We start from the raw sequence: 19,059 nt of genomic DNA on the forward strand, positions 1-19,059 counted from the left end.
TCAAGAGACTGTTGTTGTTTGTGTTTGCGGGGATTTAGAAGTGTACGGTTTGTTTTTCTTTGTTGATCTGCTTGTTTCGTGAAGTGGCAGGTGCTGTATTGCATTATGAGAGAACGGATGGGGAACATCGATGGCCAGGTTCCTCTGCAGTGTAAATGTGTTTGCTGAATGGAAGACGTTGTCTAAAAAGTACAATTTGTTTAACCGGTGGAAGAAATTATAGCAGTGAAAGTACAGGCTGTGTTTTCACTTTAGAGAATATATAATTGGATGCTGTCATTTTTAAAGGCACTCTAGAATAAAAGCCTTAGATTTCTGCAATGTCTAGTTCAACTGGTGGAACTTAGAGACTAGCAGATATTTTTCATCCATTACAGATTCAGAAGTGCTTGAAAAGAGTAGAGTGTGTTCACAAGCCTAGAAATACAACGGATAGTATGTTGGAAATGTCATCTGCCTTTGACAGTTCCTTTGCACTTTTTTTAAACAAGTTTACTTCACTTTTCTTCAAAATCAAGACTGCTTTTACAGTGCTGCATACAAATTAAAATGTGTAATGCTTGTGTTTATGGAAGAAAGTAAAAACTGTGGCTACTTAAGTATATCAGCTGTACAAAGTAATTAAGTTCAGTCCAGTTTTTTTCTTCTTGGGCTTGGCGTGCTACAAATAAACTCCCCGAGACATTTATATCTGCTGAATTCCTGCCTCACTTTCATGTAAATGAAAAAACTATCAGTGATGTTTCAGAAATGAATCCCTTTTGTTAGTCACAGATGCTAGCTACAACTCCTGTGACCTGTGTAAAACAGTGATAAGTGAGTTTATTTGGTACAACATATCTTCCTTGGTGTTGGATGACAATTTCTCAAGAAATTGTTGGATTGAATGATATGCAATGGGTTCAGAAGCTGAATAAGACAGGATTTCGTGTGGAGTAAATGTTGTAATCTGTCACTGTTCCTAATGTAGTGCCTGGCACGTCTTAGGGACTGTTAATGTTTGGTTGAAATGTAGTAGGTTGTAGGTCTTTTATTTAGATTCAAATTTTCTTTTCTTTCATTTCCTTTTTCTTTCTTTTTTTTTTTTGCAACTTGTCTGTTTTAAAAAATGAAAGTACATTGGAAACTTTAGCCTTAAAAGTTTCATAGTATTAGGCAAATGCAAATTTTGGGGTATCATTTTAGAACTACTAATTTTAAACGCTCAGCAGTTCCATTATTGCTGCCTTTAAAAAAGTATTAGTAATGTTGAAAGGAAAGAGTTATTAAAATAAATGTCTAATTTTATACAAGAACTTTGTGTTGTTATAAGTATGGTCTTTTAGGGAATCTACTAGTAGTCAGTAGTACTAAAAACTTAGCTTATTTCTTTTAAGTTAATTTCTTATGTGGTGAAAGTTGAGAGGCTTTCCATGATTGGTATTTTGCTTTCACAAAATTGCAATTCAGAAAGTCTTTAGTATTGATTATATTGGGCTTAAATATTCTTTTTTTCATGTTCCAATTTCTATATTGTAATGACAACTGAGCTATAGAAAGTTTATGCCATTTACCTCACCTTGCCAAATATATTTGTACTTTGAAACAAACTTTAAAGTTTGTATTATCTGTCCTAGTAGCCACAAAAAAATTTTAAATTTTGCTGAGTGACAGTGTATTGAGGTAATTGAAAAAGTGTTTAGTAATACCCTTTTGGTGATAGCTTTAAATCCTAAGATAAAGAAAAATGTGTGCATTATTTTAAGTGTTATATGTTTTGGAAGCAATTTTTCTGCAGTACTTACTACCCTCAAGATTTATTTAAATAAGTAAAACCCATTTATTGACTCGTACACTGTATCTTATGATAGTTTTTGCTCAGTGTGTGTTTGAGAAATCTTAACACAGTAGCAATTTTGTTCTTTAACCTAGGTCATGTTCTTTAACCTGATGTTGGTGTTATATTGGGTTTATATTTCATACTTTTGATAGACCTCTCAATGTCAGTGATAGCACATTATCAGAAAATAATAGATTATTAAACTTTCTAAATCTAAGACTTAATTTTAATTGTCAGATTCATTTTCTACTTTTTTCCTAAATAAAACTTTTTTCCTTTTTCTATATTGCACATATTATTAACATCTCATTACACTGCTGTACATTTTCAAGTGAAATGGTCTGGATAGGCTAGACATTTCAAAATGTTTAGGGGATAAGTGATTTAGACAGTTGTACTTAGAATCTGGAGAGATGGGGTTTTTCAGAGGTGTCATTCTCTTCAGTAACTGCTGGCTTAGTTCACATATGAAAAATGGGTTGCTTCCAAGAGCCTTTTTCAATGCCTTTTGCTTATGTGCATGTTCTCCCTCCCTCTTCCCCTTCCTCCCCCCTTCCTCTTCCTTTTTTCCTTTCCTTCCTCTCTTCCTCCTTTTTCCTTCCTCCTTCCTTTCCCCCTACCTCCCTCTCCCTCTCTCTGTTCCTTTCCCTGTTCCCACTCCATTTCATAAATCATTCATTGAACAATCCCTTCCATGTGTCATGCCGTGTGGAATGAAGGTGCATAAGCTATCAGACCTGTTCTCAGCGAACTCACAATGTAGGAGCTCATAGAGAAAGCAAAACAGTGCATATTGAATTATAAGAGTATTGATTGCAATATACAGTAATTATGATAAGTGCTGTGGGAAGAAAGAAGAGGACATCTAAATCAAAACCATAGTCCTCTGGTGGAATTGACATCTAAGCTGACAGTTAAAGCTTTCATTAAGCAAAGAAAGGTAGAAAAGAGTGTTTCAGACAGAGAGGAAACAACAGTGGAAAATAAAGAAGAAAACAAGATGATGTATTTGGAAACTAAGTAGTTCACTATGCCTGGATTAATTTAGAGCACGATGTGTTTGGGGTAGGAAAAAGAGGGCAGTGATGGGAGATGAGGCTAATTTAGGGAGTTGAAAATTTTCTTGAAAGCTAACTGGAACCACTGAAGGTTTTTAAGACGGAATAAAGACGTTGGATTTGTATTACAGAGAGATCACTTTGGTAGTATTGTAGTGAATACATCAAAAGGGAGATCTGAATGGGAGGTCTGGAGATTCCAGGTGAGAATCCTAAGTGAGAAGTGAACACGGGCTTGAACTAATGCATTGGGAGTGGAGCAGAGGGGATAGAGCTGCGATATCTAGGGAGTAGAATTTAGGACCTAGTAACTCACCTTGGGGTAGGAGGAAGATGGAGGTTTCTTGGGGCATGAGATGGATGTTATTGTCATTTGAAGCATGTTGTCATTGGAGTAAAGATGGATAGGATTTTGAGTATTTAAAGGACCTGTTAGAGGTCCACATCCAAGTAGATCTACTTATTAAGATGTAAGATTAGGAAAGCGGATAGGATGGGAGAGAAATTAGAAGCATTGTTAATCAAGTGTGAATGTTAACTGCATAGTTAATATTTAGCTATAATAGTCAAAGGGATTTAGATCTGTAATATGGCAGATGTATTTTGTCCTATAAATTTGTGGCCTTTTTTTTAAAAAAATTTTATTGGGAAATATTGGGGAACAGTGTGTTTCTCCAGAGCCCGTCAGCTCCAAGTTGTTGTCCTTCAGTCCAGTTGTGGAGGGCGCAGCTCAGCTCTAAGTTCAGCCTCCGTTTTCAATCTTAGTTGCTGGGGGTGCAGCCCACCATCCATGCAGGAATTGAACCGGCAACCTTGTGGAGAGCTTGCGCTCTAACCAACTGAGCCATCGGCCACCACTCCAACAGCTCAGCTGTAGCTCATTGTCTTCAATCTAGTAAAACGTTTGATAGACCTCTCATATTGTAAGGACAACTGAGCTATCGAAGGGTTTATGCCATTTACCTCACCTTAGCAAATATACTTGTACTTTGAAACAAACTTTAAAGTTTGTATTATCTGTCCTAGTAGCCACAAAAAAATTTTAAATTTTGCTGAGTGACAGTGTATTGAGGTAATTGAAAAAGTGTTTAGTAATACCCTTTTGGTGATTGCTTTAAATCCTAAGGTAAAGAAAAATGTGTGCATTATTTTAAGTGTTACATGTTTTGGAAGCAATTTTTCTGCAGTACTTACTACCCTCAAGATTTGTTTAAATAAGTAAAACCCATTTATTGACTCGTATACTGTATCTTATGATAGTTTTTGCTCAGTGTGTGTAAAAACTCCAACAGCTCAGCTGAAGCTCATTGTTTTCAATCTGGTAATAGTTGTGGAGGGCGCAGCTCACTGGCCCATGTGGGAATCGAACTGGCAACCCCTTTGTCCAGAGCTTGCACTCTAACCCGAGCCATCTGGCCTCCCCAGATTTGTGGTCTTTTTGATGAAAGGTAATTCTATAAAATACCAACATATTTTCTGTCCAAATTGCTAACTCTTTTCTTATTTTAATTTTAGAAAGTATGTTAGCTGACTACATATCTCACGGAAGAGTACTAACTCAGCCTATAAATTCAGTCTCTGAAATTCAGTCACTGAAGAGATATTGTGTACCTTCCTTGTACCAGACCTGGTTCCAGGTTCTAAGGATACAGCTGCGAACAAAACACGAGGTCTTACCTGTGGAGTTCACATTCTATTAGTGTAGCAGACACCACGCCAAAAAAAGAAGAAAAAGTTGTAAGTGCTACTAAAAGAAATAAAGCCCACTCAGGATAAGACTTTAGAGTAGATGTAATGCAGGGTCTGTTTGAGGAGATGACATTTGAGCATCGTGTAAAACATATAGTGAGCCATTCACTTATGTAGGGGAAGAGCATTCGAGGCAGAAAACACTAGTGCAAAGGCCCTGAGGAGGAATAAGTTTGGCCTGTTTGACCTTGGCATGTTTAAGGAACAAGAAGAAGGCCATTAGGGCTGGAGTGGTGGGAGATGAGGCCAGCGGGGTCACAGGGCCCATCCATTGCTGGGCCTTGTAGGCCTTAGATTAAAATCCGAGTGTCAGGAAGCCATTGAAGGGTTTGAGCAAGGGAGTGAGGTGATCTGGTACACATTTTCAGGAAGAAAGTAACTGCTGTGTAGAGAACAGACTGCTGGGAACAAGAGTGGAAGTAGGAGATGAACCAAAAGGCTGCCACCAGATTAGTTCTGGTGAGAGAGGTGATGATGACCAGGCGAGAGAAGTGGCTGTGTGGGAGGTGGAATGATGATAGAATTTGAATGCACTGGGTATGAGGGGAAAGTTCTGCTTGCAACTTAGAGATGACATCCTCCCTCCCTCCCACCTTTTAAAAAATCCTTTTGCTGTAATTCGTTGGTGAATGGGATTCTTAGAACTGAGCATAGCCGGTATTCCAACTCTTAGCCTTCCCTTAGTAGTGAGCAGTGAACATTCAGCTGAGCAGTCCTTTCCATTGTACTTGCTTTTGTTTTTAAATTGTAGAAAACGATAAAATTCATTTTTTAAAGCATACAATTCAGTACTTCTTAGCATTTCCACAAGACTGTGCATCCATCACTGTTATCTAACTGCGACTGTTTTCATCTTCCCCCAAAAACCTCGTTCCCATTAGCAGTCACTCCCTGTTCTCCCTTTCTTCTCTTCCTCCCCGGCAGTCACTAATCTACTTTCTGCCTCTAAGGACTTGCTTACTCTGGATATTTCCTCTAAGTGAAATCATACAGTATCTGACCTTATGTGTCTGACTCCTTTTACTTAGTGTAGTATTTATTTTCAAGGTTCATTCATTTTGTAGTATATGTCAAAACTTCATTCCTTTTTATTACTGAATAATATTCCATGTTATTGATGTGCCACAGTTTGTTAATCCGTTTATTAGTTGTTGCACATGTGAATCATTTCTACTTTTTGCCTATGAATAATGTTGCTATGAACACAGGTATACACAGTTTTGTGTGAACATGTGTCTTTAGTTTTCTTGGGTCCTCGGAGTAGGCCTGTCCATTTTTAAGGTAGTGATACTACCTGTGGTAACCCTATGGAGGACTGAGTGTTTAGCTTCCGATGTTTTGTGGTAAGTGGCCACCAAGCAATTGGACATTTAAAAAATTCTTTCAACATTTATTGAATGTGTCCATGCTAGTCTCTGTACTAACCATTTAGGACATGTCAATGAACAGAACAGGCAGAAAGTCCTGGCCCTGTGGGGTCTTACATTTTAAGGTGGGGGGGGCAGGGCAGATAAATAAGAACAAACATAAATAAATTACCTAGTTTGTTAGGTGGTAAGTGGTATGGAGGGTAGGGAATGGGGAGGTTGAGGCAGGTTGTAGTATTAAATAAAGTGGTCAGATAGGCTTTATTGAGAAGCCTTGGTGGAAGGATGTGAGGGGGTTGGTCCTGTGGCCTCAAAGGCAGCTTGACATGTTCAGTAAACGTTTGCACAGAAGCCAGGGTGGCTGGAGTGGAGTAAGGAAGGAAGGAAGGTGGGAGGGGCGGGCAGACCAGTGCAGGATGCGGGTTGGGGGCAGAGCAGACTCAGCTCCTGGACCTTGAAGGCCTTGGTAGGGTTTTGGCTTTCACGCTGATGAAAATAAGGAGTGACGGGGGGTTTGGTATACAAGCGCGATACACTCTCATTATAGGGTGGCAAATTTTCATGATATTTTTAAAAGATCACTGATTGCTGTGTTAAAAACAGGTTGTAGACAAGTCAAAGATAGAAGCTGACCAGTTAGGAAGCTATTTTAATAAAGGAGGATGGTGGTATGGTGGCCACCGTAGTGAGGGACGTGAGAAGTGGTCAGATTCTAGCTGGCTTTTGAAGGCAGAGCCGACAGGCACTCTTGTCAGATTGAAGGTAGAGGGAAGAGAAAGTTCTGGCTGGATAACTGGAAAACGGGTAGAGGATGAAGGTAGGGCTGCATAATTTCTGGAAATAAGCATTTATGTTTTATATTTGTCAAAATGCTAACTGGTGTATTGCTCTCTGAGGTGTGGCTGTAAACAAAATACAGACATGCTATATTAATTTACAGTAGCAGGTACATTTAACTGCAAACTTTTATTCTTGACAAATTGTTTAAAATAGGACTCTTGCTGCCTTTCTCTTGGTGTCACAGAACAGAGATGTTTCTACACTCGTGAGACACATGCTCTGGTTTTCTGTGTAAGATGACACCCACAGGAAGCAAGGGAAACCAGTCATGTTAATCCTTTTGATATTTAAATGTGGATTGTAGAAGGTGTGGGGTTTTTTTTGTTTTGCTTTTCTAAATTTTATTGGGGAATATTGGGGAACAGTGTGTTTCTTCTCCAGGGCTCATCAGCTCCAAGTCATTGTCCTTCAGTCTAGTTGTGGAGGGCGCATGTGGGAATCGAACCGGCAACTCTGTTTTTCAGAGCTTGTGCTCTAACCAACTGAGCCACCCAGCGGCCCCCTAGAAGGTGTGGATTTTGATGAGGCCTAAACTGAAAATAGAATTATTTAAAATTTGTATTGATTGGCTAAGTGCACAGCATCATTTTTGGCTTATAACTTAATTTGAATATAAAAGACAAAGGAAAATATTAAAGGAAATGTGTCAGTGTTCTTTTCAGTTGGGCCTCCTTTAAACCTAATTGATGTTGATTAAACATAAGCTATAACTAGTTTTTCTTCCCAAGATGATTGAAATATTTTCATTTAATTACATCAAAATAAGAAAGTACGTTACCTCTTAAACTACTAATCAGTATATTTAACTTAATTTTAAATAAAAATTACTACATTTCTGCTCTTGTAGGAGTGCAGGAAATCCTGACATTCAAGTTTTCCATGGAAGATTAATGTTTCTAGAAAACTGATAATTTTTATACTATGATTAGAGAGAACATTCAGGTTTGGGGAGGAAAAAATCAGTTTATAAAAATATATAAAGAGTTTACTAGAAAATAAAAGGCAGTTCTACTAGGGTCAGCCCACAGAGACAGAGAAACCAGGCTTCATTTTCATCTTACTGTGCTAATGGTTATATTTTCAGCTGGTAAATAGAAGCTAGGGACAAAATAAAAGAGGCAAAAAGGGAAAGTTTTAAAACAACACTTGTTTTACTCTGCACATAGTTTCCAGTATTCCTTAATTGAATACTCTTACTCTACTTAGAAGGTCCAAGTATGGGAATCAAGATTGCTGTAAGTCTCTTCCCCTCTCCAGATTTATGTGCAAAATTTTATATGACCATACAGTTTCCTGGGGAGAGGAACCATAGCTTTCATCAGCTTCTCGATGGAACCCACAATACAAATATTAAGAAACACAGCTCTAAATAAATAATTAAAAAAAAAAACCAGCTCCATAGTATCATCTGTAAGCTGATATGCTGCCAGTCATTTTAATAGAAATAGTTGTTTGCATATCTTTCTACTCTTACCATTAAAGAAATAGGTAATCATCTGGTCACTACTCACTTTATTTTCTAATTTTATTTTGTTTAATTCACTGTACCAGTAGGAAAGTGTTTTTATTATATTGTTTCTGAAATATTAACATGTAAATGAAATTCCTGTATAGGTTGAAATATTTGCCTTTTTGAAGGCATGTTTTTAGTTATAAATAAAGGTCTTTTGATTCATGGAAACATTTTATAAAATAACTTTTAAAAGGTTGCTCTGAAAATACAGAAGTATAGTTTTTAGCACACTGGGGATTATTTATGAAACTATTCTAAAAGTTAATTTATGTTTGTTCTTACTTTTCCACATTCAGTTATTTGCTTAATGGGGTCATCTGTAGCAAGGATAATACCTAAATGAATAACTAGATATACTTAGCTTAAGACACAGTTAGATGTAAGTATAAAATTCTACATTACTCTGCCTGGTGTGAGTGTTTTTCCAGCTTAACATTGGTAGTAGCAGTCTCAGGTGGTAGAGAGGCTCATTATCTGGGCCATAATTACGATTTGTGAGGAAGAAAACCTTACAGAAAATAGTGTTACCATTTTTAAATTACACATTTAGCTATCAATTAAAAGAGCAATAATTCTGTATATAGTTTTATGCTATTAAAATGTCTCAGATTACAGCATATCTTGGATAGTGGGATGGATACTTTATAGAGACTTTTCTTATTTAAGCCGTTTTCTTCTAGTTTATAGATAAATTTTTGGCAATGGGACTTAACTCTAGGTTCTTTGAAGTCCTATGTCAAGGTTTTGACAAGTAACAGACTGTTATCTCCAAATTGGATAATCTTGCAGATAATTGCTTACGAGAGCATAGTCATCGGTAACTGTTTAATAAGTTTCATTGGAAATCACACTTATTTTTTATCATTTTATAGCAGAAACGAAGATTATAAACTATCAAACCTTTGAGCAAATGGCGTTTAAAGATTCACTTTATACTGATAGTAAAGATACTTGAATATGACTATGAAAACCATCTTTGTTTAGTTGAAGTGCCCAATAAAGTGTTGTTTAGTGATTAAGAGCGTATGACCTGGAAAGAAAGATCTTGTTCCCAGTACTGTCTCTCTCTTTTCTTTATTGTTGAAATTGGGATAAAGTCATTTATTTTTGAAATGAAAGTAGACGTTAGTTTCACTTTTTGCAAAATGGGGATAATAATAACTACCTTATAAGACTGTGTAATTGTGTAAGTACTAAATGAAATAACATTTAAAATGCTTTATGCTGTGCTTTGACATAGTTCTGAGCAGTAAGCACATGGTAGCTGGATTGTTCTGGTAAAAGCCTGGCTCTCTTATTTTAAACTGATAGAATGAGGATTCTTTAATTAAGGCTGCTTTAGATTGAATCGGGTTTCTTCTGCTTCCCAAGTTTTCTGAGAAGGCTGGTGTTCTTGTCCAAAATGAGGAATGGTTGTAGTACTTACCTCATGGGGGTGTTGGGGTGACTACATGTAAAAACAGATCTGCTACACAGTAAGTTATCAATACAGTGTAGCTATTATTAGTTCTATGGAAAGAATATGCAAACTCTTACGAATTTAAATAGGCTTTCGGGGTGATTTAGTGACTAGTCTTTTTTAACTTAAAAGTTTGGGAGAAAAGTTGCAGTTTTCTGATTAAGATGAAAACCTGTCATTTTGTCTTTTGAAATCCTTAAAAGCAGAATGTTTAATGGAAGGTGAAAACCAGATTTATTCTAAGAATTGGTTGCTTCCATTTCACACATTTATCCTAGTCCTTCCTGATGCAGAAGCTTCTCCTAGTAAATATAATACTTGTCCTCTCTTCTAACTTGCTGCTGGCTTGCCTGGATGGGTTTCTTTCAAGGGACAAGACAATTTTACTTCTAAGCTTGGAGGCTTGTTATTGGATTAGGTGAACCACTGGAGATACTTATTTTCTGGGTAAGCATCCACCTCTAGCCTTGTTTGTTTATGTAGGGCAAAATTTTTTTTCTAATCTTGATCAGATCACTGTTCTGAAGTGGCAGTTGACTCACCTGAAGCTGGTCTAGCATGTTGAGCCGACGGGGGTGGGGTGAGTGAGTGGTGCGGCCCTGCCCAGCCTTGCTAAGAGTCTCCTACCCTGGAGAGGAGTAAAAGGAAAGCTGGACAGGCATGAAGGCAAAGGGGCTACTATTGCTGTCAACGTGTAAATGAGGCAGTGTGATTTATGCCTATTTGGGAGTTTATTCCCCCTTAATTTAACTTTCCTATTTTCAGGTTTATCTTAGTAAGGATATCTCACCAAGAACCCCATTTCTAGTTATTCATATTCTTGCTTAAAGTAGTTCAATGATTTTTTAAAAAGTTGTTCAGTTTCAGAGGGCTTTGGCAACTTAGTAAATCACCTAATTTTGCTTTGACCCAACTTGGGAGAAATAGTTTTCTAAACTACTTCTATTCCCATAAAAATTAAGGAAATACACACACACACACACACACAATACAAGTTGGTTGTAAATATTAAAAATTATAGAAGTGTATTCAGTGACTAGTAAAAGTCATTACCTTGCCCAGCCTCACTTCCTGGTGGCAACTCGATTTAGCAGTTTGGGGTACAGTCTTCCATACCTTTTGCTTGCACCACAGAAACTTACATATGAGTATTTTGTTATGTTTGGTTTTGCAAAAATAGGCTCATCTGTAAATATTCTATAACTTTTTACATCCTTCTGTATCACTACCTAACAGGTCTATATCATTCTTTTTTGATGGAGTTAGCAAGATTTTATTTGTATTCAATATGCTATTTTCTCTACCACCAACTGACTTGTATAGAGCTATGTTTCTTAGGTTTAAATTTTTGGCAGATCGTAGAAGCCTCGCTAACAGCGGTGTTTAGCTTTCAGTAGGTATTCAGTAAGCGTTAATTTATTTGAATATCTAATACTACTAGGTGGTGAGTAGTCCTAGTTGTCTGTAATACTTACGATGCCTCTCACGCCCCTAGTCATTATTATCACACCACTAACTGTTAATGAAATGTAATTGCATGGGATTGCAATCAAAAGGTCAGCTGTGAGGGTTAGTGAGAGAATCCCCCTGCTGATGAAGATAACTCTGTACTTGGGATTTGGGACAGACCACTGTAGGCAATGACCCCAGCAGATGATAGGGTCAGAATATATGGTTCATGAAGAATTTTTTAACAATACAGTTAAAGTGTTTTAAAATGGCACATTACGTTTTTAAAGTTTCATAATCATTAGTTATTTCTTAAACTATCCCTTTGAGGCAGGTCAGCAGCATTTTTCCTTTTTTGTGGTTGAAGAAGCAGATGCAAAGATGTTGAGTGATTTGCCCACAGGCACACATTAAACTGATGGCAGAATCCGTTCTCTTGTTAGTAAAAAAAGAGAACCATGCTGCCTCTCTGCTAGTTATAAGTGGGTAATAAAGTTGTTGCTCTTTAGTGTCTTTTGATGCTTATGTAGAATACTGAGTGTAGATTAGAAACCTTTTACCTACTCTCCTTATTGAAAGAAATCTGTTATAAAGCTAGAATTTACTTGCATCATGACAGTAAATATTTTATGTAAATTTACCCTATTTTAAAAATCAGAACTCATGTGAAAATATATTTAATTAAACAATTGACTTAATTCTTCTGGGAGAACTTTTACTAGCTTGAAAATTAATATTGTGAATGAGAGAAAAACAGTACAAGGCTTTGAAGAGTTAAAATTTTAAAGTAGTAGAAAAAAATGAATCCTCAGGTTATATTGCCATAAGTAATTCTGAGTTGAAAACATTTGGCTCACAGAGCCAGAAAAGACTTTCAGAGATCGTTTGGCACCGTGAATTCAGACACCAGCTATTGTGCCAAGTGACAACATGGAAGGTTATCTAGACTGAAAAAGTATTTGCAATCTGGGTAGCATTTCTTAAGTTGTAAGTTTATTAATTCATTGGAAACGTTCTCTATTTACTTGTTGGACTTGATTCTAGTATTCCATTCCCTTTCCTCCAGTGTCATTTATTTTCTACACATGCAACCTTTTTTTCCTCCTAGTTGAAAAGAATCCTGTCATCTTTCTGTGTTGATAAAGGAAGGGTGGTGGCAGTTTTCAAGTAATAGGCAACTATTGTAAAAAGATTTAACTTAAGGAATCATATAGAGCCTGAAAATTATGAGGTAAGATTAAGAGTGTAGACGGTGGAAAACTCTTGCCGATTGCCTGTCAAGATGGCAGAGTAGGTAAATGCTCTGCTTGCATCCTCTTATGACCACGTCAAAATTACAACTGAACTACCAAACAGCGATCATTGAGAATCACCTGAAGTCTAGCTGAACCAAAGCCCTACAACTAAGGACACACAGAAGAAGCCACATCGTGATTGGTAGGAGGGGCAGAGACGCAGAACGGGCTGGTCCCACACCCACGTGTGGTAGTTGAAAATTGGGAGGGATATATCAGCTGCAGAGGTTCTCCCTGAGGAACGAGGGGTCCCAGCCCCATACCAAGCTCTCCAGCCCAGGGTTACAGTGCCGAGAAGAGAAGTTCCCCTCAACTTCTGGCTGGGCAGCCCGGTGGAGAGTTTGGCTGAGTGAGACGGAGGGCAGCTGAAGTTCTGGGCACTCCTCTTAAAGGGCCTGCACATGGACTTACTTGCTGACAGACTCACTCACTCTGAGCTCCACCGCTAGGGCAGCAGAACGAAATGTGCTGGGGACATACGAGGAGGAACTGAGTTGTCTGGCTTCAGGGCAAGGGCAAGAGGGGGCAGCTTTCTTCTAGACAGAAGTGCTGGCGGAAGTCATTGTTACTTGGTTGAGCCCTCCCTCAACCCAGCATGCAGATGTGGGCAGCCGCCATATATGCGACTCCTTCAACCTGGCTAACACATTCATCTGCCCTGTCTTGGTCATCCCCTGAGACCCCATCACACCTAAGCTGATTCCACTGGCTTTTCGATATAATGCTCTATCTTGGCTCATGCTGTGGGCTTTCCTAAAATCTCTCAAAGGTTCACAAACCCCAAAAAGCAGCATCTGGTCTCATCGTGCCCTGTACCTCTTGCTAAGCAGCCCCAAGCCCAGCACTGATGGCAGCTGGCGTCAGTGCACAACTTAGTGTCTTCCAGGCACTTCCAAGACTGGTGCAGGTGGAAGACATCTGTTATCGCTTTGTGGCTTACACCAAATGGCCCCAGGCAGGGCACAGGTGGAGGCTGAACTTGGCCTGCGGCGGGGCCCCTCCCAGGAGGCCCCCCAATGGCTGTCTTTGGACTGCACAGAGGTACCAACAGGCCACATCCACAGATGACACACCCATAGGGCAGACTGAGCAGGCACCAGAGCCCTGCTAAAGCGAATCATGCTCCATAGATTAGATGAAGCAAATGTCTGATACAGCAATTTGGAAGATAAGGTAGCAGAAAATAGTCAGAACAGCAAAAAGAAAAAAGAATCCTAAAAAATGAGAGTTTAAGGTGCCTCTGGGACAACATCAAGTGTACCAACATTTGCATCATAGGGCTACCAGAAGGAGAAGAGAGGGATGAAGGAATTGAAAACCTGTTTGAAGAAATAATAACGGAAAACTTCCCTAACCTGGTGAAGGAAATAGACACACAAGCCCAGGAAGTTCGGAGAGTCCCAAACAAGACAAACCCAAAGAGGCCCACACCAAGACACACAGTAATTAAAATGCCAAAGGTTAAAGACAAAGAGAGAATCTTAAAATCAGCAAGAGACAGGCAGTTACCTACAAGGGAGCCCCCATAAGACTGTCAGCTGATTTCTTAACAGAAACTTTGCAGGCAAGAAGGGATTGGCACAAAATAGCCAAAGTGATGAAAACCAAGGACCTATAACCAAGGGTACTCTACCCAGCAAAGCTATTTAAAATTTAAGGACAGATAAAGAGCTTCCCAGACAAGAAAAAGCTAAAGGAGTTCATAACCACCAAACCATTATTACAAGAAATGTTAAGGAGATTTCTTTAACAAGAAGCAGAAAAACAGATAAAGAACATGAATAATGAAATGGCAATAACTACGGGTCTATCAACAATTATTTTAAATGTAAGTTGATTAAATGCTTCAAACAAAAAACATAGGATGGCTAAATGGATAAGAAAACAAAACCCTTACATATGCTTCCTACAAGAAACTCACTTCAGATTCAAGCACACAGACTGTCTGAAAGTAAAGAGATGGAAAAATATATTTCATGAAAATGGAAACGTGAAAAAAAAAAAAAAAGCTGGGGTAGCAATACTTACACCAGACAAAATAGACTTTAAAACAAAAGCTATGACAAGAGACATGGACCCAGTGATCCCACTTCTAGGTTTTATCCCAAGAAACCCCAAAATAGTACTTCAAAGGAACATGTGCATTCATATGCTCATTGCAGTGTTGTTTACAATGGCCTAGACCTGGAGGCAGCCTGGCTGACCGTGTGTGTATGAATGAATAAAAGGTGGTACATTCTCATATACACAATGGAATATTACTCAGCTTAGAAAAGAAGGAAAATTTGCCATCTGCAACAACATGAATGGACCTAGAGGGGATTGTGCTGTGGTTAAAGTCAGACAGAGAAGGACAGATGCCATATGATTTCACTTGTATATGGAATCTAAAGAACAAAATGAAGGACCAATAAAAATATAGACGCATAGATACAGAAAACATTTTAATGGTTGCCAGATGGGAGGGGGTCTTGGGAACTAGGTTAAAAAGGTGAAGGGATTAAGAAGTACAAATTGGTAGTTACAAAATTGTTACAGGATGTAAAGTAAAGCATAGAGAATATAGTGAATAATAACTGGTGTCAGATGGATATTAGATTTATTGGGTTTATCACTTCGTAAGTTATATAAATGTCTAATCACTATGTTGTACATCTGAAACTAATATTGTATGTCAATTATAATTGAAAAATTAAAAAAATTATTGAAAGAAAGTGAAAACCCTTGCCAAATGGAATTTTAGGGATAGACAGATGTCTTCTTTATCATTCCTATTGCCAGGTTCACATTTGGGGGTATGCCGCTCTAGAATAAATTTAGCACATTTGTATGTGAATATTTACTAGGTCACCTTGTAAATATAGACGGAAAGAGATCTGTTAATTCTGTCTTCATACAAATCTGCTTGAAGTACGTAATTGAGATTTTCTCAGTTTTGTTGTTGGAAATATGGCTTCTTTCTAGATTGCATTATCATGTATTCTTTGTACATGTAACTGCTGGTTGAATATTGTTTAAGTTAGAATGTATCTAAAGATGAAGTTGTGACTGGTGATTTGGTTCTTGTAGCAAGACAGGATTCTTTGAGTAAGATATCTTTTCTGATGCAGACCCTTGGGGGCTGAGTAATATTCCATTTTGTGTGTGTATGTGCGCACGTGTGTGGATACACTTATATGTATATATGTATATAAATATACACACATATATAATATATACACACACACTATATACATCACATCTTCTCTATCCATTCATCTGTTGATAGACACTTAGAATCATGCAGATTTGTAATATTTGTTGTTGGAGCTCCATATTTTCTTTCCTGATTCATTTTCTTCTCCATAGTTTAATAAAAAATGGAAATGAATGGAACTTAGGTTGTTTCCATATCTTGGCTACTGTAAATAATGCCGCAGTGAACATAGGGGTACATAATATCTTTTCAAATCAGTGTTTTCACATTCTTCATACAAATACCCAGAAGAGGAATTGTTCGATCATATTGTAGTTCTATTCTTAAATTTTTGAGGAACTTCCACACTGTCATCCATAGTGGCTGCACCAGTTTACAGTTCCACCAACAATAAGAGTACAAACTTTCAAATAAGACAGTTCTAATCCTGCCACTATTACTTAAGGACTTGTGACCTGGCAAATGACTTAATTAAGCCTCTGATGCTTAATTTAAAATTCCTGAAATGATGATAATAATAAAACCTACCTTCTATTTGGAAGGATTGAATGAGATAGTCCATGTAAAGCATTTAGCATGGTGTCTAATGTTGGTGAACAACAGCTGTTAATTATTGTTATTACTAATAATGATAAATAGAAGGGAAACACAGTGGGTAGGTATCAGATACTCGGGTGTATTGTTTAGAGGAGCATGGTCATTAGGAATATAATGCAAGCCATGTGTAATGGTAAGTTCTCTAGTAGCTGCATTCAAAAAAACAGGTCAATTCATTTTTATAATCTGTTTAATCTGGAATATCCAAATTATTGTTGTTTTAATATGTAATAAGTATAAAATGATTAATGAGATATTTTACATTTTTTTACACTATGTCTTTAAAATCTGGTATGTATTTTACACCTCGAGCATGTTTTAATTTGTACACTAAATTTTCATTGGAGATACTTGATCTGTATCTGTATTAGAGTTCTTAACATTTACAGTTGAAAAAGTAGATTCAAATACCCAGGTTGTTCTAAACATACGTAATAGTTTTCTAATTATTGAATTGAATATTAGCTTTTAAATTAAAATTAATTAAAATTACTGGGTCATAAGGTAGTTCTATTATTAATTTTTTGAGGAACCTCCATGCTGTTTTCCATACTGGCTGCACCTGCTGTGTACCCCTACGTTCCTTGTGGAACTTGCCTTTTAAAAACCACACCACCCCCTTATTAGTTGCTAGATAGGGTGGGGGAAAAAAGGGGAAGTGTTTTGTTCTTCCTCAGTATTTTTTCTGGGTTTCTTTTATGGAAGAACTGGAGTGATGTAGGGAGAGAGGCCAATGTTTCAGCCATTAGTTTGCATATTTAAGAACAGGAATAAATATTTATATCCTTCTGGGACAATAAAATGGTACCCAATAGAGCCACGTTCTTTTCTACTCCCAGATTCTTTCTATCATACATTTAAAAACTGTTAGGGACTCCCTAAAACTCTTTCCGACAATTCTAAATGAAGCCTTAGAATCCTTTGCAAGATAGTGCTTTAGGCAGCTACCACTGAAAGGTAACAATTAGAAATCCAAACTCTTGTGTAGTCCAACCTCCTCACTTGGCTCTCTTGATTCATAATCAATCCAGTGTTCCTTCCATTATATTCCAGAGATCTACTTCATTTCTAAACCAGTGCCAGGATTCAGATCTCACATGTCAAGGTTAATAGTGATAGGCAAGAAGCATTTCTATGAGTAAATAACTCCTTGTTGTATTAGTGTCTGGTTTTAATTTTTGACTAGGCTGAATGCTCAGCATTTGTTATCAGGATATTAATTAAACCTTTGGATTATTTTTAAAGCACAGTTTATCCCCTGGAAAAACACTATAAAGTTTTTTTATGTATATAACTTTGGATTAGGTTCAGATTTTAAGGTGGCTGTAGAAAGTACAGTGAGAGGCTTATAAGACTGCAGTTTTTAATGAACGAAATGCCTGTGTGTATGGATGGAAGCTAGCTGTTACGACAAACATTAACGGTGATTTTGTTCCCCATCGCCACATCCTTAAGCTATAACTTAAATTGTCCTGATTGTAGTATTAGCTGTGATTAAGTGTTGATGAAACAAATGTAAGGTCCAATGAAGGTCTCAGATCAAGTTGAAGTAAAATGGAGCAATATGCTACCTAACCACCAATCTGCTAAACAAATACTTGACCAGATCTAGTAGATAGGCACAGTGACTGTTTATAATGCCAGTAGTAATTTATATATATATTTAATGTGGTAATTAGTTTTTAGATTAATGTAAATATCTGAAATGTAAACTTTTGTAATTTTTGGAAAATTCAGTGACATTCATATTCTGGAGATGGAAAGTAATAAAAGTAGAGAATTAAAAATGAATACACTTAATGGTAACAAACATGTTGGTGATACAGCTTTAAAACTTTATTGTGGAAATTTAAAACATACAAGAATGAAGTTCAGTACATTTTCATGTACTTATGATCTAGCTTTAGCAGTTTTCCACATTTTGCCCTTGTTTTACGTTTCATTCTGCTGCCCTTCCTTTTCTCCCCCCATCCCTCACCATTAGCGTTTTAAAGCAAATCCCAGGTTTCATTTCACTTACATCATTTTATCCATTTTTACCCATCTTTTTTACAGAAATATAACTACAGTGCCATTGTCACAATAATTTTAACAATAATTCCTAAAGTTAGAACATATTCACATGTCTGATTGTCTCAGAAATGTCTTTTACAATTGAATTATTGCAGTTGAAAGATAAGTCTCTTAAGCCGAGTCTCTTGTTCTATAAAGTCTCTCCTTCTCATGTCATTTATTTGATGAAGGAACAATGTCATATAACCTGTAGAATTTCCCACATTCTGTGGCCCATTGCATCTTTGTGGTTTTGTTTAACCCCCTGTATTTCCTGTAAACTGACAATTAGTTCTAGAGGCTTTTTGGTGAGCATGCTTCACAGGAAGTACTGTATTCTTTCGACTGTATATCACCAGGAAGCACATGATGTTAGCTTGATTCACTTAGTATTATTGCTAAGCTTGGTCAGTGGTTTTAGATGTCGTCAGCCTTACTATCAGTTATAAAGATCCTATCAACTTTCACTCTGGTTTTAGCAGCTACTAATGATTGACCTATTATATAAAGATTGCAGATTGGTTTTCTGATTATGTCACTTTTACTACATTTATTAGTTGAAATTTTATATATTTAGTGACTCTACAATACAGAAATGCAAGATAAATGAGTTTCTCTCTTGCTTGCTATTTTTAGAATGAGTTTGTGCCCTAGGAACCTCCTAA

At 37.2% G+C, this 19,059-nt stretch overlaps 1 protein-coding gene across 10 annotated transcripts in view; it reads left to right on the forward strand.

The window, feature by feature from the left end:
- The window catches only part of ARID4B (AT-rich interaction domain 4B), a 119,620-nt gene that overhangs the window by 1,546 nt on the left and 99,015 nt on the right, over positions 1 to 19,059 (forward strand). The gene's annotated exons all lie outside the window — the stretch shown is intronic.

Source organism: Rhinolophus hipposideros (assembly GCF_964194185.1).
Source record: "Rhinolophus hipposideros genome assembly, chromosome: 26".
NCBI lineage: Eukaryota > Metazoa > Chordata > Mammalia > Chiroptera > Rhinolophidae > Rhinolophus > Rhinolophus hipposideros.